Below are 26252 nucleotides of genomic sequence, written 5' to 3' on the forward strand. Positions count from 1 at the left end.
CCTATAATCTAAAAAAAAAAAAAAAAAAAAAAAAAAAAAATAACAAGTTAACTGGTCATGGTGGCTCAAGTCTATAGTTTATAGCTACCTGGGAGGCTGAGGCTGGAAGATTGCTTGAACCCAGAAGGTTCAAGCTTCAGTGAGTCATGACCACACCACTCTATTCCAGCCTGGATGACAGAGTGAAACCCTGTCTCTAAAAAAGTTTAAATTAAATTAAAATTTAAAAAACAAAAACAAAATAAAATAAATAGAAAAGCACAGTCAATTCACAGAAAAGAGGAAAACTACATCAAGTAATGCTTATTTTATTTTTATTACTTTAATAAGATTTAGATACTATTTATTTTAATTTAAATACATATATTTATTAGACATTTTTATTTATATTTTTATGAACTGAAATTTTATTGTATTTAAACTACATTAAGTAATGATCATATTGTTCATAACAGGAGACATATAAAACAATAGTGAAAGTTCACTTTTGATGGATCAAATTGACAAAGATCAGAAAATTTGATAGTATATTATAGGTGAACATAAAGTAGCACAACTTCTTTGGAGAGCAATTTTATAATATCTCTGAAAAGTTAAAAAGCACATACCTTCTAACTCATGAATTCCATTTCTAGGAATTAGACTTCACATATACTCACATATGAGTTCAAAGCAAACATATATAGATATTCGATACAGTTGATTGTAACAGCAAAAGATCTGCAGCATCCTAAATATCTGTTAGGAGGGAACTGGTTAAATAGATTATAGAACATTTGTAGGCTGGAATACCAAGAAGCAGTTTTTAAAAACAAAGCATCTCTACAATAGCAGTATGAGCTGATCTCTAATTCATGGAAAATGAAAAAAGCAAGAAGTTTAACAGTACATTAGTACATGGTCATTTGTGTAAAAACATATACATGTATATGTTTGCATATGCACAGAATATGATGTATCTCTAGAAGGATATATGAAAAGTATAGCAGTGGTTGCCTTAGGAAAGGGGAAATGAGATAGCAGAAGATACAGGCATGAGAGGGAGTCTTACCTTTCACTGCATGTCCTTCGGTTCTTTTAAATTTTTTTTTTTACCATGGTTATATATTACCCATTTGTAAATGTATTTTTTACATTTAAGTACTTAGAAAAATGTTGGTATGTATCAAATACTGAATAAATGCTATCTACTCTTGTTGTTATTATTCCAGTGTTATTACAACCACCATTTCTGGCCTTATCTTTCACTACATCATTGCAAAACCTTTTTACACCATTAAAGTGAATAATAACTAGTCCCCAAATATTCATATGCTTTTCTATCTCCATGCTTATATTCGTGTGCTTACTTCTACTTGGAAGGCCATTTTTCCATCTTTACCTATTGAAATTGTACTTAGCCTCCAAGATTCAATTCAAACAACACCTCCTCCTAAATTATATACTAGCACTATAACTTTGAAATGTTTATGTAATTATAAGTCTCAGTTTTAATAGACACTGTAAAGATTAAATGTGATAAGGCAAGTAAATCTACTCATGCATTTATTTAACATCGATTTCTTGGCTGGCCATGGTGGTTCATGCCAGTAATCACAGCACTTTGGGAAGCTGAGGCAGGCAGATTGCTTAAACTCAGGAGTTCAGGATTAGCCTGGGCAGCATGGTGAGATCTTGTCTCTACAAAAAGTACAAAAATTAGCCAGGCACTATTCAGGAGGCTGAAGTGGGAGGATCACTTGAGCATGGGAGGTTGAGGCTTCACTGAGCCATGATCACACCACTCCAGCCTGGGCAAAAAAGTGAGGCTCTGTCTCAAAATAAAACACACATACACCCACCCCCGTATTTCTTGACTGACCATTTTGTACAGGGATTATAGTAGCTACTATGGCTAGAACCATGGAAAAGTTGACAATATCTCTGTCCTCATGAAGCTCGCAGTCTAGAAAGGAAATTTGAATACTGTTAATAAATGCTACGGCAGGTATAAGCATAGTATATGGAAATATAGGAGAGGGGCATCTAAAAAAAAAAAAAAAAAGCAAGCCCACAGGGGAGAAATAGCTGGGTTGGAAAGAAAGTCAGAAACAAAATCAGATTTGTTTTTCTTTGGAACTTTGAATGATTTTAAAGAAGTTACAAGCAGGAAACAGGAGAGGATTTAGAAAGATTAGTCTTGGTACCTTGGTCATTGGTCTCTGTGCTTCTGATAATCTAAAGAAATGCACAGAAAATTGCTAATATACACCTGCTCTTAGCCTTGACAATACCCAAGGAAGTGGCCCTCCTCCTTCCCCAAGCCTGTCAGCCTGCATGAAACCAAGCCTTCCAGACTATAATACAGAAAAGTAAAGTCTTTGACTGAAGAATCAGGCAGATCTCTAGGTGGTGTAGATAGGAGAAATAAAAGTTGAACTTAGCTGCTCTTTTGTACCAACCAAGGGACAGGGCCTTCCAGTATGAGGAGTTCCGAAGGATATCCCTTCTCAGCCCTCAAATCTGCCCTCTTTTGCCAGAGGTGCCGTCCTCATCTGAGCTCCTTTTCTCCCTCTGGTTTCCCCACCCCTCCTCATCGCAGATCTGTCTTTATATTCTCAGTTAAGTGACCCCAGAGCTCTCTGGGAGAAACTGTACCTCATCCCTTAGGAGGGAGCTACCTCCTGTGGCTCCTTCTCATCCTTGCAAACTCAAACAGGGCTTTAGGTTTGGTCCAGTTGTGAGTTGAGGTTCCCCACTCAGTCTGTAGCATCCAGAGGACGATTTTTATTCCCTTAAGAAAATTTACAGAATTCAATAAAATCTGCCTGCCCCATAAGTGAACAGCTGATAAGCTATAACACATTTGAGCACTCAATTTTTCAGTAACATATCTCCCCTCAATTCCAATCCCTTAGGGCAATCAAGTTTGGCAAGCAAGCACACTGAAGACTGAGTATGAAGTTTGTTTTTATTATGTAGAACATCGTTGGCATTTTCTTCCAAGATAAAATGGCTGCATAACTAAATATGTCAACTAACAAAGATAGAGATAACAGAACATACGGTGATATGGTTTGGGTCTGTGTCCCCACCCAAATCTCATGTTGACTTGTAATCCCTTGTATAGAATGTGGAGCCTGGTGGGAGGTGATTGAATCATGGGAGTGGTTTCTAACGGTTTAGCAGCATCCCCCTAGTGCTCTCTTGTGATAGAGTTCTCAGGAGAGCTGGTTGTTTAAGTGTGTGGTACCTTCCCCTCCCTGGTCTCTTTCCCTCTTTGCGAGTGATCATTTATTTACACTTTGCCTTCTGTCATGAGTGTAAGTTTCCTGAGGCCTCCCCAACCATGCTTCCTGTACAGCCTTTAGAACTGTGAGTCAATTAAACCTTTTCTTCATAAACTAAACAAAAGAAAGAAAATTTAATGACAGTTTAGGCTCCCCACTGGTGAGGCATGTGTCCTCAGTGAAGTAAATGCGGCTTGTAACAACAATCATTCATTTTACTAGACTCAAAAAGGAAAGAACATTGCTTTTAGCTTGGTTTTGACCTTCACCTTTAGGGATCACCACTACCATCAGCCCCTGCCATCATTATGCCAAGAAACATTTCTTCTTACAGCTGAGACCTGATAGCTTTACAGAAGCACCAAGTTAAGCTAGTTGAAAGAATGGGTGCTAGTTCACATAGAGTAGCTCTGATGAGATCCTTTTGACTAGAGATCCTTCTAGTGCAGATGAAGAGAAAGTTTTGCCAGTTCATATAGCAACAAGTTGAACAATTTCTCTTTCAAGTATTTAAGTTTGGTTTGCCTTTTTGTGGGGAGGGGAGTAGAGTTAAAACAAACAAACAAACAAACAAACAAAAACAAAAGAAAACACAAACAAACAAATGCAAAACAAATACCTCTAAGCCAAAAATGAACCTCTGTGATTCTGCAAAAAATTCTAGAGTAGGCTCAGGCATCTCCCCATGGCCTCTGCAGCCATGCCCCGCTGAAACAATAGGCAAGAGAAGCTTGTATTAGTTTTGATCAAGTAGCCATGAGCTCGAAATGCACAATCACATGGCGTCCCAGTGGCACTTGTCAGACACACTCTTGGTTTCCAGTCTGCCTTTCAATTAAGGGTGAAGCCCAAAGCCTCTCTGAGCATGTGCAAGGCAACAGATTTATGCTGCCCTCTGCTGGTGAGCAAATCTTTTACAAGGGGGACTGAGTCTGGGCTGGTTGACTTCTTTCCTTCTCCCAGCCCCACTTCCTAGATAAATAACCCTGCTAGATAAAATTAGAAGTTGAGTTCTGAGTGGGGCTGAGGTGAGAGTAGAGTGGTGGAGAATATAGATCAGGAGAATCAGAAAGATCACAAACCAGGGATACGTCACTATTAGAATCCAATATAGCATAGGGGGCTCATCTGTGTATTTGCTTTGGGGTAGGGGGGAATTTTCATTCAAACTCTCTCATGACATTTGAGTTACTTAGTGCTGAATGCATTTTGTGATGTATTTAGAAAATGCATTTCACTAATGCTTTCCTAATTCACGGGGGCTGCTGTTTTAGCAGTCACCATGATCCTTAATCAGCGGAGTTGTATAGCATGTAGATAGTCTGTAAAAGTGCTTAATAAAAATCATTTAATTCTAAATTAGATGAGTGCACTTAACCCTAAAGATATTAAAACTGATTGTTTGATGTATTGCCATGAGTAGGTAGAAATTCAAAAATAAAAGCTTCCTGCACTTAAATCAAAGAGCACCAAGCTCATAGCTGCTCGGTACAAGCACATGCATCAGTGTCATGAAGCTGGGCTATGATAAACTAACCCATTTTGGGCTTTTAAACTGTAAATATGAAGTACTTGAACTTGATCAGTTATGAGATACGTCAGTGGGTTTTTCTGAGCAAAGTACTGTGTTTGACCTGATAGCCTGCTAAAAGCCTGTGAAGGTCACCTGTCACTTATTTGCGGACTTGGTGAGGTTGGCAGTGGGGCCAGCTGCTGATGCTTGGCAGGGCTAATGTGCACTGCTAGTCTAGACCCTAGGCTAGAGGCAGGTCTAGTGTGAGCAAGTAGGAGAGTGGAGATTTTCATTGACTGAGTTGTTATTCTTGAGTTCTCATTGTAGCTGCATTCACACTTGCTTAACTCATTCAGTATAGCCCTCGACACGATGCCATGTTCATGAGAAAACTTAAATCAATCTCAATAATGGATCACAGTAAATTTTGGAGGGATATGTCTATTAGATTTGTGGGAATCTCGATAATTTCCATGGTTTAATGAGTGTGGCAGGAAAGATTATAAAAGGCATACAATCTCTCATTCTCTCTCTCTCTTTCTGTTCTAGGTATTAAGTATGCTTATACTGAAGCATTAAAGGTTGTTTTCAGTTAAGAGACTAGCTTTCTGGGTTTTTTAAATAAAAGGCTTCTTGTAAGTGGTTAACCACAGATGGAAAAAAAAGGGGAATCTTCTTTTCTCCACCCCTCCATGTTAGCAATGCTTTATATTTGACTTTCAAGGCTTCTGTGAATCATTGAAACAAAGGCAGAGATTGCTAGAAATATCAGGGACAATGCATGAATCCCATACATCCTATTGAGAACCAAGCGCAGAGTTGGCAGATAAGGTAGCCATTGTGAGTTATCTACACAGTACCTGTTGAGTGCACTATAATATGGTAGGTGGTAATGGAAGGCATCAATAAAGAAAGAAAATAACATACTATATATTTGGAGAATGCAGTCTAACAGGTCTAATTCTGCTAGAAAACATACACTCTGTTAAATTATCCTGTAAGTGCATTACTTATATTATTCAATTGACTATCTAAAGGCAGTTTCTCTGGAAACAGACCAAATTGAAGATTGTGGGTAGGAGGTTTATTTGGAGAGTATATGAAGTGAGAGAAGCAAGACTGGGCTGAGAAAGAAGTTGAGCTATGTTGCAGTTGCAATAAAGGTCTCAGCTGGTCTGATGGGGAGCTCTGGGGCTAGGATGGTCTTTCAGAGTGGTCTCAAGTTGAGGCAAATGAGTGTGGATTTTGTACCCCTGCACTGACTGGTCATTGGATGCAGGCCTCCTCGTGGAGACAGTTCCCTTTGGCCCAGGGAAATGTCCAGAAAGAGTGTCAGCCTTGAGCCTTCAGCAGGCAACACTCCCAGCAGTTGCAGGAAATGAGTGCCTTGGTCCTGAAGGGAAGTTTCAATAGCAGTGACCCCAATCTTTTGGCATCAGGGACCAGTTTTGTGGAAGACAAGTTTTTCCATGAACCAGGCAGCAAGGAGGATGGTTTGGGAATGATTCAAGCATATTATATTTATTGTACACTTTATTTCTATTATTATTACATTGTAATATATAATGAAATAATTATACAACTCACCATAATGTAGAATCAGTGGGAGCCCTGAACTTGTTTTCCTGCAACTACAGGAAAACCTCTCCCATCACCTCAAGAGAAGGTGTTGGGGGACAGCGACAGATCATCAGGCACTGGATTCTTATAAGGAATGCACAACCTAGATTCTTCTCATGCAAAATTCACAATAGGGTTCACACTCCTATGAGAATCTAAAGCCTCTGCTGATCTGACAGGAGACAGACCTCAGGCAGTAATGTGAGCAATGAGGGGGCTGCTATAAAAACAGATGAAGCTTCACTTGCTTACCTGTTGCTCACCTCCAGGTGTGTGGCCTGGTTCCTAACAGAACACTGAATAATACCAGTCCATGTCCCTGGGACTGGGGATCCTTGCACTATAGCATCCATAATAGTCCAACCTATGTGTTTCTTGGATCCACTTGCTTCTTACAGTAAATTTACTTTATGTGGAAACAGCTTATCCAGGGTTCTGGTTGGTGATGCTTCTTGGGTTGACTTACAGAAGGAAAAGAAGTAGGAAAGAATGGCAGTTCCTGCTGCTGTAGCAGCTGGTCTCAAGGATCATATCTGACACTCACTGTCTTCCTCCTCTATTACCCATTCTAGATTCCTTGCACCCTTGGCTAGCACCTCTGCTGGTCAAGGGAGCTTAGTTGGTGGGGTAATCTAGACTCTCAACCCTAAGCAGTATGAGCCCTGGTCACCATGCACTTCTCAGGCCATCACTGCTGCATGTGTCCTTTTGCTGTCAAAACTGGGCAGGGGAATGTAAAAAGACACCACTGTCCCTGCATCCTTTATGTCATTCTCTTCAGGATATGATAATACTGTTGATTAATAGCTTGGCAGGTGTGGAAACAGATACAAAGTCTTCTACTTGGCCTTCCCAACTATAATAGCTCTTACTCCACAGAACAATGAACCAAAGTTAAGAGTTCTAACTACCAATATGTTCATTACGAATAAGCATTCAAAGACTTGCAGGCTAGGTGCAGTGGCTCATACCTGTAATCCCAGCACTTTGGGAGGTAGGCAGATCACCTGAGGTCAGGAGTTTGACAACAGTCTGGCCAACATGTTGAACCCTGTTTCTACTAAAAATACAAAAAATTAGCCAGGTGTGGTGGTGTGTGCCTGTAGTCCCAGCTGCCCAGGAGGCTGAGGCATGAGAATCACTTGAGCCAGGCAGGCAGAGGTTGCAGTGAGCTGAGATTGCACCATGGCACTCCAGCCTGGGTCACAGAGCAAGACCCTGTTTCCAAAACAAAACATAAAAAAAAAAAAAACTGGCAAAATGACCACTAGCTGGGTCAGTCTCAGTGGTCCCAGAGTGAGCTAGTCAGGACCTCATTTCTTATCTAGTCCCAATACATTTCCCACTAACAAAAGGGGATCAGTGTCAACTCAAACCCCATGTCTAACTGTCATCGGAATGTCTGGGTATTGCCCATATCTGCTCTACAGGTAAGTCCCTTTGGGGAAGGACTAGGGGAGACATGACTGTATACACCAGCTGTGATGCTGCAGGGTCATAGCCCCTCATTTAACAAATGGACTCAAAGTCTGAGAACTGGCTCAGATCCAGAAACTAGACAGGGGATCATGGTTTTTTACTGGGGTGGTTACCCAGGGCTTCTTGATCATTCATCTTTGATTTCTTCTGAGTGCATAAGTTAAGTAATATATTTGTCAGCTACTCATCTATTGGGCCCCTGGGAGCACCATGCTCTGTTAACTGTCTCCTTAACTCCCTGACCATCCTGGTTGCTACTCTAACATAACTGTTATAAGAACTGTGTTCACCTTGCTTTTGACAGCTGAGTGCTACCACCTAGCCTCTGTACTTTCAGGATATTATCAGTCCCATTCTACCATTACCAGTTTTGTAATAAATTTCCTACCATGAGCCATGGCCTACAGAAGACAGCCATCCCTGAGAGTCTCAGCAATGCTGGCCTTCCTTCCCTCTCACCAGCACATACCTAATCACTGTGGCAAACAAACCACCCTCCAAGCCATCCCATAACACATTGTCTACTGGTACTTATTTCTGGACCTTCGGAGTATGTCTGCCATGACATACCCCTTTCTCTGTGCTTTTTGAACCTATCCTCCACCAACTATCATGGACTTCTCATTTAATGTGGGCAATTGATTTTTCCCAGATTCCTACAGCTCACTAGCACTGTGTCCTGAGGTCTTTGTCAGAAATTAAATCCTTTGTCCCAGGTGAGTGTTTCCATACTGATACATTCTCCTTTATATAACTTTATATCCCACCCTTCTTTATCCAGAATCTTTAGGATCCAATCCTATAATACCGTCCTGGCTTCTGCATGTACATTTTGTCTAGGTTGCTAAGATCCTTAGCATATAGGCTTTCCTTTCTTATCAGCACAGCACTTCCTCAGTTGGGTTATATTGTGACTTGATCCTAGTTATTGGTCTGGTGGCCAGGAGGGAAGGTGAGGGTAGATCCTGGGCAGGGTTTGTGTGATCTGGCAAGCTGAGGGCCAGCATCATCTACAGTGAGGGGTGAGGGTGCACTGGCCATTAGTGGGGAGGAGTGGCCTCCTGCAGGCCTACATGGTTCAGGCTGATCTGTTTTTAATGTTCTTGAGAGCAATGGCCCAGGTGTCCCCATTTCAAGTTCCAAGATCCCACTCCTCAATCAATCTTGATGTAGGAGACTTGCTGGGGTTGAGAAGTTAAGCTTCTCAGGGACCTTTTCCATCCTTAAAACTAAGTCCTGGTCCTGGTCCCCAGCATTGTCTGCCTTCCAGCTGTAGGAAATGAGAAACGATATATGGCCAAGGAGACCCTCTAACTTTCACACTTTGCCTTCAGTTGGTGATTAATTATCCCTCTGTTTTTCATTGTCTTTCTTGGGTATATTGATAATACCCATCACTTATCAACTAGTTTCCACAGTCCTTATAAGTAGTACTTTTCCTGTACCTCTCAAGCACCTAAGATTTTGTACCAGTCAGTACATTCCCTTCCACTGACATCTTATCTAATTCACTGCCTATAAAAAGTTCTAACAGTTGCATGGATACAGCATGCCAGAGCCTACCTGTACCTCACTTACCACCAGTTACGGTGTCCTGATTACCAATTGGACAGTGGATCAGGCAGCCAATTGGAAGCCTCAAAATTCTAGTCTACAGGAAGTCTTAGTTGGAGCAATCAGGCAAGAGAAAGAAAGAAAGAGCATCCAAACTGAAAAATAGGAAGTAAAACTATCTCTGTTTGTGGACAATATGATCTTATACCTAGAAAACCCTAAAGACTCCCCAAAAGACTTCTAGATCTGATACACGAATTCAGTAAGTCTCAGGTTACAAAATCAACATACATAAGTGAGTAACACTGTTATACACCAATAATGACCAAGTTGAGAATCAAATGAAGAACTCAATCCCTTCTAAAACAGCTGCATAAAATAAAATACCTAGGAATATACTTAACCAAGGAATTGAAAGATCTCTACAAGGAGAACTACAAAACACTGTTAAAAAAAAATCATAGATGACACAAACAAAGGGAAATACATCCCATACTCATGAGAAGAAAGAATCAATATTGTGAAAATGACCATACTGCCCAAAGCAATCTCCAGACTCAATGCAATTCCTATCAAATACCAACATCATTTTTCACAGAATTAGAAAGAAGCATCCTAAAATTCATAGGCAACCAAAGGAATAGCCAGAGCAATCCTAAGCAAAAAATAAAAATAAAAATAAAAATAAGAAAAGAAAAGAAAAAAAGAAAAAAACTCTGGAGTATCAACTACCTGACTTCAAATTATACTGCAAGGCTATAGCAAACAAAACATGGTATTGGTATAAAACTAGATACATAGGCCAATGGGACACCATAGAGAATCCATAAATGAAGACAAATACTTACAACGAACTGACCTTTGACAGCATACAAAAACATATATTTGGGAAAGGTCACCCTATTCGATAAATGGTGCTGGGAAAATTGGATAGTCACACACACTTAGAAGAATGAAACTAGATTCTTATCTCTCATCATACACAAAAATTAACTAAAGATGTATTAAAGACTTAAATATAAGTCCTGAAACCATAAAAATTATAGAAGAAAGCCTAGGAAAATCTCTTCTGGACATTGGCCTAGGTGAAAAATTTATAACTAAGACTCCAAAAGCAAATGCAACAAAAACGAAAATAAATAAATGAGACCTAATTAAACTAAAAAGCTTCTGCACAGCAAAAGAAGTAATCATCAAACGAAACAGACAACCTACAGAATGGGAAAAATATTTGCAAATTATGCATCTGACAAAGAACTAATATCCAGAATCTACAAAGAACTCGAATCAGCAAGAAAAAAAAATAATCCCATCAAAAAGTGGGCTAATGACATGAATAGACATTTCAAAAGAAGATATACAAATGGCTAACAAACATACGACACTAATCATTAGAGAAATGTAAATTAAAACCACAATGAGATACCACCTTACCCCAGCCAGAATGGCCATTATTAAAAAGTCAAAACAATTGATATTGGCATGGATGCAATGAAAGGGAAACACTAATACATTACTGGTGAGAATGTAAATTAGTACAACTTCTATGGAAAACACTATAGAAATTTCTCAAACAAGTATAGGTAGATCTACCATTTGATTTAACAATCCTGCTGCTAGGTATCTACCCAAAGGAAAGTGAGTCACTATATCAAAAACACCTGTGTGCATATGTTTATCATAGCACAATTACAATTGCGAAGATATGACATCAACCTAAGTGCCCATCAACCAATAAATAGAGAAAATGTGGTTATCTATCTATCTATTCTATCATCTGTGTACTATGGAATACTATTCAGCCATGAAAAAGAATGAAATAATGTCTTTTCCAGCAACTTGGATGAAATTGGAGGCCATTATTATGAGCGAAGTAACTCAGGAATCAGAAACCAAATACCACATGTTCTCACTTATAAATGGGAGCTAAGTTATGGGTATGCAAAGGTATGGAGTCATATAAAGGACATTGGAAACTCAGAAAGAAGGAGGTTGTGAGGGGGGATGGGATGAAAAACTACCCCAATTGTGTACAATGTACAGTATTTGGATGATAGGTGCACTAAAATCCCAGACTTCACCACTATACAATTTATCCATGTAATCAAAACCACGTGTACCCCTAATGCTATTGAGATAATTTTTTAAAATTCTATTTAACAATCAGCATCTTAGGACAATTCCTGGTGCCAACTGTTTTAGATCAGGTTTCAGAAAATAGACTCTCAGAGAGTTGTTTGCAGGCTGTTTATTGGAGAAATTATTGAAACAATATTTATAAGAAAGTGAGGGAAGCAGGATCGGGCAGAGGGAGAAGTTGAACTGCAATGTGGTTGCAATAGAGGTATCAAGCCAATCTCATAAAAAATGCTGGTGCTGGGACAGCCCTTCTGAGTTATCCCAAATTAAGGCAAGGGGGGCCATGCTTTTGTACCACTGCACTAGATGTGGACTGGCCCTAGGAGGAAGTGTGACATTGGGCAAGACAGCTTCCTTTGACCAAATCAGGGTTTCACCACAACAATGCTATTGACATTTTGGACCAGACAGTTCTTTCTTGGAGGAGGAAGGCTGTCCTGTGCTTTATAGGACACACATCAGCATCTCAGCCTCTACCTAATAAATTTCAGTAGCATTCCCCATGATAATAAAAATGTCTCTAGATATTGCCCCCGTGTGTGTGTGCGTGGGTGCATGTGTGTGTGTTTCCCTGCAATGTGAGGACACATAAAGAAAGTGTCCCTCTGCAATTTAGGTAGAGGGCCCTCACCAGAGTCAGCCACCCTCTTGATCTTGGATGTCCCAGTCTTCAGAATTGTGAAGCATATGTTTCTGTTGCTTAAGACACCCAGGCCATAGTATTTTGGTTATAGCAGCCCAGACTGACCAAGGCAGACCTTTATCATTTTTCACCTTGATAATTGAAATAGCTGACACACCTTCAGGAGACCACTCCTCATACATCTTCCTTATGTTCTCAGAGTATCTTTCATAAATGCAGGCATGTAACTGCTGAACTAAACTAAACACCTCTTACCTGCAGTAACATTTTTCAAAGTAGGGTCTGCATCTGGTATGCCTATCAAAAATGCTGATCCAAGGCCTAACTCATCAGGTTCAAAGTCTCTGGGTGAAATCTTAGCCTATCTTCTTGGCTTTATCTCCACCATTCATTCTCCTGTTTGTACTGAAAGCTGCACCCAGCTGAACTACTTGTGTTTGTTGAAACATGCCAGGCATGTCCCCATATCTGCACCTCTTCACACATTGCTGCCTTCATTTCCTCTGACTGCCAAAATTCCTGTGTGTTTTAAAACTCAGCTTCTCCTTGAAGCCTTCCATGATTATGTTCTTCACCAGAGTCTTCCTTTCCTTGGGGCTTCCACAGCACTCACCCTGTTATTCCGCATGTTATTCCTTCCTACCCTCACTCCTGGGCTACTGCCCTGTAGATACCTGCCTCTCTCCTGGAATGGCAGCCCTTTGAGAGCACAGTCTGTGTCTTTATTCTAGCATGCTAGTCACTCATTAAACATTGGCCGAGGGAATTAATGAGCGTTGTGATACTCACTCTGAGTCAGTACTGTCTAAACGAAGTATAATATGAAACATGCATGTAATTTTAAATTTTCTCATAGCCACATTAAAAATAGAAAAATAAGCAAGTGAAAACAATTCTAATTGTATGTTTTTATTTAACCCAATCTGTCCAAAATACTATCATTTCAACATGCAACTCATACAAAAAAGTACTGATATATTTTACATTATTTGTTTTCCTACTAAGTCTTCAGAATTCTAGCATGCTTTCATACTGAACACATTTCAAACCAGACTGGCCACATTTCACATGCTCAATAGCCACATGTGGCTTCTGAGTACCATATTGAAATCACTAGACAGCATGATTCTATACCAGAGAGGATGCTATTGAGGTATATGTGAGAGCTTTTGCCTACAAAGTAAGCAGTATTCCAGGGTTCATATTTGGTGGTTACATGGCACTTGAATGGTTTTCACCAAGACTTTGTTAACTGTGGTCTCCTTTGTGTGCTGCATGTAGATGCAAGAGCAGGTCTGACTGAGAGAATCCTGCGTGTGAGCCATGCACGGCCTACACAAAGTCAGCAGGACTGTCAGCAGCAAACAAACTTACTTCTCAACCAGGCAGTTGAAGCTGAAATGCACAAACAAACTACTTCTTTAGGGAACATTAAAGGCCTTAAATGAGACTGCGACATTCTTTGGTGTGCACAGCCGCACCCTTCAAAGCCATCATCACTGAGGTTCTACTTACCTAAAGAAAAAGCCACAGAAATGTAAATACAGTTCATTTGTAGATGCCTTGGTAGAGGTGTATCCACGCCCTCTAGGGACATCATTCCATCTAAGGGAGGAGATAAAGAACATTTCTTAAGCAGGAAACTTAGAACCATTTCAAGATGTGAACTATTTGTCTTGCTCAGGCCTGTCTGCTGGCTCCATCTAACTCAGACAGCAGTGAGTGTTTGCTGGGCTCAAACTCTGCTCTCTTGGAGTCAGAACTAAAAAAAGAAAGTGATTCTCCAACTCCCGGCCCCACACTCTGGTGACCTCAATTGAGAAGCCTAGTGCCAACTGGCACCAAGCTTAGGGTGGAACTGAGAGACAACTTGGCACTCTCAGCCTGGCACCCTCTTGATGGGCAGGAACCCAAAGCAGCCTTTCCTTCTGCTTCTGCTCTCCTAGAGCAAGAGGCCTAATTTTCAATCAAAACAGTCAGAAACACGAATTAGCATCAGAACCAAAATGGTTTCCTGGGAAACTAATGACAAAAATTCCAGTTTTAAAACATTTTCTTTGCATCCTAGAGAGAGAAGTCATGTTTTTCACAAGGACAAAAGCCCTTTGCCAAAGAACTCCATCTTATATAAAGAAGTGTCATTGACCAAAGACTCTGGAATAGATGAAAAGTACTATTTGAGGCTTTCCAGACATGCTTTATGTATTTTTCTATACCTTGTTCCCATATAATCCTAACCCATTCACTCATGCCTGTTTTTACAGAAGTGAAATATTTCCTCATTAATTTCTTTTCCCAGTAGTCCTTTGTCCTATAAGAAGTTGAACTTTCTAGCATGCAAGCTGCTGGAGAACAGGTTAGAGATTTTAAAAAATCATTAGCAGGTAGAGAAGACTTAGAATATGATATCTCTACCCATCAAAACCTATCCCTTGGAAATTATTTAAGAAAATAATTTGCATTCCAATGATAGTAATATACATTTGTAAAGTGGTTCATAGTTTACAAAATCCCTTCACATATATTTCCTTAATTCAACTTCTCGATAGTTTGAGTAAAAATACAATTCTAGTCTTTATGTTCTGTCTCCTAGGAGCATTCATTCAATTAACAAACACGTACTGAGAGCCTTCTCTGTGCCTGGCCTTGAGGAATGCGCTGAGGAACAGAGCTATTGGGCATCCTTCCTTCTGGGATGAGCTGAGTCTTGGGAAAAGAGAAAGCAATTAAAATTCATTAAAATTCAGAGGTATACAGCATGCTGTAGGAACACATAAAAAGGACCTGCAATGCAGCATTTTAATATTGAGTCATCTCTTAATCTGAAGAAATTAAACTCCTTAAGGATGGAATTTCTGGTATCCTAAAAATAAGGGAGGTATTGGCAGGGAAGCCTTCCCAAAGACCTCTAAATCACACAACACTGGCAGTGTCTCAACAGAAGGTATAACAGTAGTATGTGTATAATGTGTGCATCAGGCACACCTCCTTTTATTGTGCTTCACTTTATTGCACATCACAGATATCGTGTTTTTTTTTTACAAATTGAAGGTTGTGGCAAACTTCATAGAGTTTATAGGCTCCAGGAAGTCTACTGGTGCCATTTTTCTAGTAGCATGTCCTTGCTTCCAGGCTCTGCATCCATTTTGGTAATTCTGTTAATACGTCAGACTTTTTCATTATTATGTCTGTTATGGTGATCCATGATCAGTGATCTTCTATGTTACTGTTGCAGTTGTTCTGGGGCACCATGAACCATGGTCCATATAAAATGGCATTCTGACTGCTCCATTGACCAGCCTTTCCCCAACTTTCTCCCAACCCTCAAGCATCCCTATTCCCTGAGACACAACAATATTGAAATCAGGCTGACTAATAACCCCTACAATGGCCTCTTAGTATTCAAGTATTCTCACTTTAAATCAAAAGCTAGGAATGATTTAACTTAATGAGAAAAACACGTTGAAAGCTGAGACAGGCTGAAAGCTAGGTCTCTTGTACCAAACAGCCAAGTTGTGAATGCAAAGGAAAAGTTCTTGAAGGAAATTAAAAGTGTTACTCCAGTGAACACATAAATGATAAGAAAGTGAAACAGCCTTATTGCTGATGTGGAAAACGTTTTAGTAGTCTGGATAGAAGATCATGCCAGCAACAGTATTCACTTAAATCAAATCCTAATCAAGAGCAAGGTCCTAATTCTCTTTAATTCTGTGAAGGTGGAGAGAGCTGCAGAAGAAAGTTGGAAGCTAGCAGTGGTTAGTTCAGGAGGTTTAAAGAAAGAAAAAATATATAACTATAACATAAAAGCACAAGGTGAAGCAGCAAAAGCTTTGGATAAACTATAGAAAGTTATCCAGAAGATCTAGCTAGCATCACTGAAGATGGTGGCCACAGTAAAGAACAGATTTTTCCATGTAGACAAAACAGCCTTATATTGGAATAAGATGCCATCTAGAATTATCACTAGAGAGAAGTCAATGCCTGGGTTCCAAGCTTCAAAGGACAGGCTGACACTCTTGTTAGGGGGCAATGTATCTGGTGACTTTAAGTTAAAGCCAATGCTTCTTTATCATTATGAAAATTCTAGAAATCTTAAGAATTATGCTAAATCTACTCTACCTATGCCCTAAACATGGAACAACAAAGCCTGAGTGATAGCACATCTATTTATAGTATGGTTTACTGAATATTTTAAGCCTACTCTTGAGACCTACTGCTCAGAAAAAAATGATTCCCTTCAAAATATTACTGCTCATTGACATTGTAACTGGTCATTCAAGAGCTCTGATGGAGATGTACAAGGAGATGAATGGTGTTTTCATGCCTGCTAACACAATATTCATTCTGCTGCCCATGGATTGAGCAGTAATTTTGACTTTAAAGTCTTATTAGTTAAGATAGGCATATTACTGCCCTAGATAACGATTCCTCTGATGGATCTGGGCAAAGCCAATTGAAAACCTTCTGGAAAGGATCCACCATTCTAGATGCTATTAACATTCATGATTCATGGGAGAAGGTCAAAATATCAACATTGGCAGGAGTTTAGAAGAAGTTGATTACAATTCTCATGAATGATTTTTGGGGGATTCAACATTTCAGTGGAAGAAGTCACTGCAAATGTCATGGAAATTGCAAGAGAACTATAATTAGAAGTGGATCCTGAAGTGATACAATCCCATAATAAAACTTGAACAAATGAGTTGTTGCTTCTTATAGATGAGCCAAGAAAGTGATTTCTTGGGATGAAAACTATTCCTGGTGAAGATGCTGTGAACCTTGTTGAAATTACCACAAAGGATTTAGAATATTCTGTAAACTTAGTTGATAAAGCAATGACAGGGTTTTAGAGGAGTGACTCCAATTTTGAAAGAAGTTCTGTAGGGGAAAATGCTATCAAACAGTACATGCTATAGAGAAATCTTTGTGAAAGGAAGACTCAATCAATGCAACAAACTTCATTGTTGTCTTATTTTAAGGAATTGCCACCACCCCTGATTAGTCAGCAGCCATCAACATCAAGGCAAGGTCCTCCACCAGCAAAAAGATTACAACTTGCTGAAGGCTCAGATGATCATTAGCATTTTTTAACAGTATAGTATTTTTTAAATTAAAGTATGCACTTTTTTTACACAAAATGCTACTGCATGCTTAATAGACTATAGTATAATGTAAATATACTTTTTAGACTCACTGGGAAATGAAAAAAATGCACATAACTCACTTTACTGCAATATTAGCTTTATTGTGGTGTTCTGAAAATGAACAAAATATCTCCAAGTTATTTCTGTATTGTATATTATAGTTGCAGTATGAAACTAAAATATGTTCAGTAGTCCCCTTTTGAAAATTCACCAGTTCTATATAGTATTTTTCAGAGTTTCTCTCTAGGGACAGCCTTCTCTGTAAACAAAATACAGATACCATGAGAAGAGGTGGGTTAAAAAGATAGGGAAATTAGGAAGCTGAAAGAACAATATTCAAATGCAACTCTTCGGCATGGTTATGTTTCAGTTACTTCATCTTGGATTGTCAACTCGCAAGAAAATACTCATGTTTTCCAATGAAATGGTTTACTTGTATATGATGTGCTCATTAGCACTGAGTTTCCCCTTTGTCCTAGTGTCTTTCCTAGTACCTCATGTGCTCCCTAGCACACCCTGCATGCACCTGTCACATCACTTATCAGTTTCTCATCCTCCTTCCTCACTAGACTGGGAGTTTCTGGATAACATTAACTATGTTTCTGTTAGTATTACATTCTTGGTTCATAGCACAGCATCCATCTTGTGATAGGTGCTCATTTCATTTGCTGCTTGAATAAAATGTCAGAAAATTTAAGGGCAGCTTTCCCCAGATGCAGTCTCTGTTTCTACCTTTCACCAATATTAGCACAAAGCTCAACACCCTTTACGTTCCCCAGAAACAATTCATTCACACCACAAGCATTCGTGCGCAATGTGGATTTTGCTGAAGATTTTGTAGGTATGTTAGGGGAGGATGAGCCATGTAAAACTCGGGATCAGACATATTTGTTTCCTGCAGTTGTTTTTCCCCATTGTGCTTCAACCTCACAGGCTTCTTCCTTTATATAGAACAACTCAGCGCTTTCCCAAACTCTTCCTCCAAACCCACATACCCATGACTAGCAGAGCCTATGGCAGACATGTGCCTTTAGAAGTGATGGGTGAGTCAAAAAAAATTTTTTCCCTATTACATCCGCATTTGCAGCTATGAGCGATTAGGTTTTCCAAACAGCTTTATGGTATCTAATGTAAGCAAAATCATGCCTCTTCCAGGCATACCATTTTGAAAGTCACCCTCCACCTCTCCAATCCAAGGAGGAACAAGTTATTTCCAGCTAGTGACCTACTTCTTATGAATCAAGTGAGTTCCTTCCTTCTGGGCCCTCAGGTTGTGTTCACCTCCACTACCCTTGGTGCTTCGTGGTTCCTGGTCTCCAGGGAAGAAGGCCTCCTCACCCGAGGCCCCGAGCTCACCATGCCAGCCGAGGCAGAAACTTCTCACCTACGACTGAGGTTTCCCTCTCTCTGACTTCTAGGAAATTTTCTTTTCTCTGAGTAATTATAATTAATTAAATTTATACATCATTATATTAAATTACGTTATTTAATATATGTTTAGTTTAATTATTAAATCCATTGTTATATTAAGTATAATTATTAGATTTAATAATATATTAAGCTGCACATTTACTAATCTGCGGCTATGTGCCAGGCACTGTGTGCAGCACTTATTTATACGTTACTTTATTTAGTCACCAGGGAAACTCTGCAGATGGTTACTACTACCTCTGTTTCACAGATAACAAAACTTAGGTTAAGGACAATTAAGTCATTTGCCTAAAGGTGTTTCACTCACATGGGATTTGAACACAGTGTGTCTGCAACACCTGTGTGTGCTTTGCTTTGAGCCTTCTCTCCCTGAATAGACCCAGCATTACATCCCTGCTACAAGTACAATCTGAGTGTATCCTTCCCCTTTTCTATATTTTGTGGATCTAAGAACCTTGCCCTGCCTTGCAGGCCACCCCTGCCTTGGTCAACTGTCTTGCTGTTAACTCAGGCTGTGCCTTCCCTCAGGATATGGTTTCCTCCCTAGCCATTGACTTAGCCAGCTCTGAACTCTTCTTTTTCCGTTTTTTTTTTTTTTTTTTTTTTTTTTTTTTTTTTTTTTTTTTTTTTTTTTAATGCTATGGCCTTGGTTGATTTGCTCTCATTTTTTTCTTTCTCTTTGGTATTTCTACCAGTTACTGGATCCCTCCTGACTGTATTCACATCCAGCTCAGCCCCAAGAAACTTCCGAATTTTCCTTTGTTATAGCATCTTGGAAAGTTCTCTGCAGTTCATAAATGTCTCCCAGTATTTATTCTTATGGTTCCTAAAGAAGAATAATTTTTATCAAAAGTTTGGTAACTAAGAAAAGATTTCTAAGTCATATTACTAAGTGAGAAAGGCAAAGTGCAGAGAAGTAACTGTGATGTGCTACCAACCACATAAAAAGGATAGAAAAATTACCTGTTTTGGGTAGTTTTGGAGTGAGATGATTTTTACTGAGCAGATGAAGAATAGGAGCAAGAGGAGATTTCACTGTATATCTTTTACAGTTGATATTTGGAGCATATGAAGACATTACCAATGTTAAAACTAGATGAGTGAAGTAATTTTCCTGATGGGCAGGAGAGGGCATTTTGCTACAGTAGTTTATGAAAAATAATAAATGAAAAAACAGTTTTGATAAGGAAAACAAACAACTTGTTCCAGAAGAATATTCAGGTCAGTGAGTATTTCACATAAATCTGGTAATCCAAAATACTCAGGATTATGGATAATTTGGACAATGGTCTAAAAGCAATCCGCTGATAACGAAAAGTACCGATTCAACTATGTGTGCCCTGTTTTTTGCAGTGTACATGCCTAGGGGTTAGGAACTTTCCTCTCTCATACAGCTAGACCTCAGTAAATGTTAAGTGGTAATAGGGAAAAATTGCCCTACAGCATCCCTTCAACAATAAGAGGAGCAAGAAAGCATTTCAGTATGATTTGTTGAGTCTTGAAAAAACAGCAGAAACTTTCAAGCACAATCAAGTTGATGTCAACTCAGTCTCTGCTTAATAGTATAAAATAGAGGGCAGTTGAGTAAGCAACTGTGCCCTCACTCACATTCCTAACCCTAGCCTTGGAGAATGCAAAATAACCGTGCTCTAGCCCAGTCCCATGTAGTAACCAATACGTGTGATTGAGAAAGCTAGGGTCAGTTCTCAAGAACCTGAAGACTACTAGCATTCATGTCTTACCTCCAAATACTCTTGACAACATCTGAGGACAGAATAAATCCCCAAAGCCATCCCCCCAAATGACTGGCCTTCTTAGTTTTCTTTGGTTTGAAGATGACTGAGATTTGATCCCCACCCTCAGATTGGAATAGATTGGACATGACTCTAGGCCTTTTCTACACTTAGATCTATCTTCCTGGAAGCAAGATAAATGTCAGCCAATTTCTGTCACATTATTCATCTAGCAGATGGAATTTCATTCACATAGTTTTGTGGGTTTTTTTTAAGCTTAGAACAAGGGAAAAAAAGTTCTACTTTTTTTCATACTGTAGGTGCAATTTACACTAAATTGGAAAAGCACAGGGACGCCTCAGCCTTTTATTTTTAAAGTTTTAATTGACAAATAAAAATTATCATATATATTTATTGCATGTAACTGGTTGTTCTGAAGTATGTATACATTGTGAAATGGCTAAATTGAGCTAAATTAACATATGCATTACCTCAAATACTTATCATTTGTGTGGTGAGAGCACTTAAAATCTACTCTCAGCGATGTTAAAGAATACAATACATTGTTAATAACTATAGCCATCATGTTGTATAATAGATCTCTTGAACTTATTATTCCTAACTGAAATTTGTATCCTTTGACTAACATCAAAGAGAGATGTTGAGCAGATAATGTAAAGCCTTATTTTAGGTATCTTGAAATGGAAACTGTGTGGGTAGAAAGCTGACTTTCAACTTTCCCTAATCCTAAGAGTTAGTTGTAGACAAAGTCTAATGAATTAATCGAGACCCAAGTCATTCCAGACCAGGAACACATGGGAAATTGCCAATGGATAGTTGGATCCTCTTATTACAGAAACCTAAATCTGAGATAGTCATTGAAATGTCTAATCACCAATCTGAATTTTTATTTCTTTAAATAAGAAGATTTTAAAAATAAAACAATTCTACTAAATCTATATGAGGTGGTATGCCAAGAGTTTATTGTAGGGATGCTGTCAGTAATAGAACCTGTAAGGGAGCGAGGGAGGCAGGATGGGGCAGAAGGAGAAGCTGAACTATAATCCAGTCACAGCAGAGACCTTGTCTCATCCCCTGGGAGGCTCTGAACCTGAGATGACCCTTTAGAGCTTTCCAGAATTGAGAAAAGCAGGTGTGCCTTGTACCACTTGATAGACCAATCATTGGATATGAGCTGCCAAAGAAAGGGGATAGAACCTTGTGTAAGGCAGCTTGCTTAGGCTGAGGGCAAATCCTGGGAAGGGACTCAGCTGCAGGTCTTCCCCAGGCAGAGCTCCTGGTAGCTGTGAGAGTAAGCTGGTAGCTTGGTCCTCACAGGGGACCTTGGCAATGTGCACCAGCATCCACTACATAATCAAATGCCAAAATGAATACCAAACAAAGGCATCCTTGTTTTGAATGTGAAACTCGATGGAGTAGTGTGCCCTGGCTAAAGATGTTAGTAAAATTCTTGGTCTTAATTGTCTGTGTATGATTACCTTCTGACTGAAATTACCCGTTCAGTAAGCAAAAGGAGGCTGATTAAGAGTCATATCTATTCTAAAACCCTCAAAGCAGGGCCTCTCAGGAACAATTCAAAAGGATCATTCTTACTACAGATTCCTCCATGTTTTTTGCAGTTCTGTGTACTCCATGAGCAGGTGGTCACTACCTGCAGCTGATAATTACAGGCTTTCTGTATACTGCATTATGAAAGGAACCTGTTTGTGCTGCCAGGCTGACAGGGAAACATGCAGCATATGTTGGACTCTGTAAAAGCGGGGAGATTCTTCTTTTGTTATGGGACATAGGGTTTTCAAGGCTGCGATCTATGGCAAATGTTCACCATGTTCAAGGCCTAAGGGCCAAGCACACCACCTTTTAAGAGCTTGTCAGCAGAAATTCCTTTCACTGAAAGCCTTGGCTGTCCCATGCAATCGGCTAGTAATCAGAGCCACATTGTGTGCCCTCTTTGTAAGAAGGCAAAAGATCTATAGCTTTCATCACCGAAAATATTTAATATTGCACCTTTAATTTTCAATAATGATAACAACAATAATAGATAAAATGCTGCCATGGATTTCATAGATACAAATGGAGATTTTGATCTTCCTGAAACATTCCCTCTTCTAGAATGGAGCAAAGCAATCATTTTGACAATAGCTAAGAAAATTACACAGAAGTTGTGGGCAGGAATGTTGTGAAAATGCCATTGAGGCCGGGTGCGGTGGCTCATGCCTATAATCTCAGCACTTTGGGAGGCTGAGGCAGATGGATCACGGGGTCAGGAGTTTAAGACCAGCCTGGACAAGATGATGAAACCCTGTCTCTACTAAAAACTACAAAAATTAGCCAGGCATGGTGGCGCACACCTGTAGTCCCAGCTACTTAGGAGAATAGCTTGAACCTGGGTGGCAGAGGCTGCAGTGAGCCGAGATCGAACCACTGTACTCCAGCCTGAGTGACAGAGTGAGACTCCATCTCAAAAAAAAAAAAAAAAAAAAAAAAAAGCCATTGAAACTACAAGAACAATTAAAGAACCTGGGTAGTTATGTCCTCCCCTTTCACCCTACTCCCGATTCATATCCACTGATAGCCATCAAACTGATTATATTTGATTATTATGTGTACTGAACAATTCAGATCATTTATAATAAGATGCTAAATTAGGTCACAAATTGATAATAGGGAGAAGTGGAATGTTTTCTACTGTGATAGCAATAATTTTCTTCTTTCTGATTTCTAAAATGATTATTTGAAAATATGAGAATGTGCTGAAAAATCATATATTACTTATTCTATCATACAAATATTGGGAGATTAAAGACAAATTTGTGAAACTTTAGACTTACAGGTTATCTCTGAGATTCCTAGGTACAAGTCCATCTTTTACAAATGAGGAAAGAGGGTTTGGTTTGCCCAGGGTTCTATGCTCAGGACTACAATCCAGGCCTCTAGTTCCCTGGCAGTCTTCTTTCCACTGGAAGAAACATATGCTCTGATTTTTAATATTGTATGTACATGTTAGTGGAACATTTTCATTGGCAAAAAAAAAAAAAAAAAAGGAACACCTAGATGCCTTTTGACTAGACCAGGTTCAGAGAAAACGCAGGCAATGTAAATCTCAGATTGATTTGGCCCTTAGGCACACCTGATTACTACCTTGACTCAATGAAGCTCATTGACATGTGACTTCTGGCATACAGGCTGGAAGTTTCAGCATTTCTGGCTTTCACATATGAGTACCCAGAATCCTTGCAGACCTCGGAGGGTGATTATGACAGCAGCACCTAGTGAAACTTTTAAAAGTTCTAATTGGTACCAATGCATGTGGAGATTCCTGTGTCTCATTTTGTTTAGATTTCCACATAATGGTAAGCATTCCTTTTGCCATGGCTTGGATTGTTTCTTCTACCAAGAATCTATGATTCTGCTATCATGTTGTTCTGCTGAGGCTAACCCTACAGATCTGGCTTTATATACTCCAATGTCTAGAATGATGGAAAAGACAACCAGAAAGATCAGGATGCAAGTAACTTGTATGAAAAAAACTCCCATCTTTAGTGTATAGCCTTACAAGTGGTACAGAGACCTTCAAAGCAAAGCACTAACCTTGAGAGCATATTTCTTACTTTTGATTTCACAGGACTTTTCCATAACTGCTAAGTTCCCAGTTCTCTCTATGTCTTGAAAAGTCCAGTTTGAGAGGTGGAGATAAGCACGAGATTCAGGCATTTCCTCTATAAGGATATGCAGTTCATCCTAACTAAGCCACCTGCTCCGCAATACAGGATGATAGTACATGCTGATTTGTAAGCAATGTGTTTATTTATTTAAAGGAACGAGTTGCAGATTCGTGTTGCCAGAGACAGATGACAAAATCTAACAGCTGATGGCTGGTACAGTACCAGTTGAATTTGTGTTGAGTCTGCAAATACTGACTTAATGTGCCTGTATCTCCTGACAGGCTGCAGTTTCTCACAAATATCCCTTCTTGCTTGTTCTAGGGTCTCTATCATGAAAAAGAGGGATCCCTGAGAGACCCTTCTGACTTGAGAGTGTAACTACAGCCCAGAACATTTCAGCCATCCTGAGCATCACATGAAGTTGGGATCTTGGCTTTAGGATTTGTAGTAGTTTCCTAGGACTGCTGTAATAAAGTCCCACAAATGGGTGGCTTAAACAACAGTAACCAGTTGTCTCACATTCTGGAAGTCCAAAGTCAAAGGTTGGTAGGGTCGATTACTTCTGAGAGCTGTCAGGGAGAAACTCTTCCATGCCCCTCTCCTAGCTTCTGGTGGTTTCCTGGCAACCTCTGGCGTTCTTGGCCTGTAGATACATCACCCCAATCTCTGCCTTCATCTTCACATGGGATTCTCCCTGTATGCTTGTCTGTTTCTGGGTCTAAATTCCCCCTTTTTGTAATGATACAGCCATATTGGATTAGGCCCAATGCTAATCACCTCATTTGAGCTTGATCATATGCAAAGCCCCTATTTCCAAATAAGATCACATTCACAGGTTGGGGGCTAGGACATTCACATCTTTGGAGCGGGGGATATAATTCAGCCCATAACGGGGCTTCTAATATAGGTCCAAGGAAACTGATATAAGCCATTGGATTGTGCAGAACCAGCCTTAATCTCCCACTTTCATGCCCTGCCAGGTGTTTCTTCTTTCTCTACCCCCACCCAGCCATCCCATGGATGGGCTTTGCCAAACGAAGCCTCCTTTTGGCTTAGAGGGAGTTTCCCTCTGTCTACTGAGGAATTGGGCCTGTTGCCCAGATTCTAAGCCTGGATTTTGACTCCTCTAATACCAGCCTCTGCCTATGCTGCTGACATGTAGTAGTGTGGAAGAATTGTCTGTTCTCCTGGCCATTTTCACGTGTGTGTGTGTGTGTGTGTGTGTGCGCGCAGAAGTCACCAGGAAGTTCTTTGCCCCATTACCCTATTACCTAAAGTACTGTCCTGTATTCTGTACTTACAGTTTAAGAAGACTTTGGGGACCATTCTCTCCCTTTGAGCTTTCCCTCCACTCTCCTCAGTGTCAAACCCATGCCTTTCCTTCAGGACGGCTGCTGTCCTGGGCTGCTGCTGCCAGCAGAGGTGCTCTGCTTGCAAAATCCTCTGTTTGGTTGTCACTGTTTGGCTATTACCCTACTGCAAAGGAACAATTCAACAAATGACTTTAAACTATTCACTTTTCAAATATTAGGTTAAGGTTATCTGAAGTTTGATCAAGATATGGTGGATAAGAAAATCACTGCCCCTCCTAAAAATTTAGGTTATGATTCAAGTGCTCTTTTAAGAGGCATTTCAGAATGTTGACTGTATGCATTGTCCCAGTGCCCAGCAACCGTGGCATAGCTACATTTAGGCAGTCTTTTGTGATGAGACATGTATATGGGTGAAGCATTTGGTCTTTCAAAAAAGCACCAAATTTCCCCTGACCCTGCTATTCCCTTAAGGTACCACCCTGCCTCTTACTTTCCGTCTACTCCCCAAATTGTCAGCTAGTCTATACTCGCTGTTTTCACTGCCTCCCCACCCACAATCACATTGGACTGGATAATTCTTAACTCTTTGCATCCTCATCACCAGCTATAATTGCTCTTTGGAGGTAGTCTTTCCCTGTCTCATCACCAAATTCAGTGGCTACACAATAACTTTTAGGCTTCCTAACTACTCCGTGGCATTGAATACCTTTAAAAATCCTCTCGTTACG

At 39.8% G+C, this 26252-nt stretch overlaps 1 long non-coding RNA gene across 2 annotated transcripts; it reads right to left on the reverse strand.

Annotated features, from left to right (window-relative positions):
• Nucleotides 1–450: 450 nt before the first annotated feature.
• On the reverse strand, nucleotides 451–25670 carry LOC104650756 (uncharacterized). Of its 2 annotated transcripts, XR_744354.3 has the most exons (4): nucleotides 25513–25670; nucleotides 14840–14923; nucleotides 13733–13822; nucleotides 451–13612 (listed from the first exon to the last, which is right to left on the reverse strand). It is a non-coding gene; the product is annotated as an uncharacterized LOC104650756 (long non-coding RNA). The 2 variants fall into 2 exon arrangements; XR_005579375.2 differs by having other exon boundaries at nucleotides 451–13822.
• Between the last annotated feature and the right edge of the window lie 582 nt (nucleotides 25671–26252).

The sequence above is a fragment of the Saimiri boliviensis genome, chromosome 2 (genome assembly GCF_048565385.1).
Source record: "Saimiri boliviensis isolate mSaiBol1 chromosome 2, mSaiBol1.pri, whole genome shotgun sequence".
Lineage (NCBI taxonomy): Eukaryota > Metazoa > Chordata > Mammalia > Primates > Cebidae > Saimiri > Saimiri boliviensis.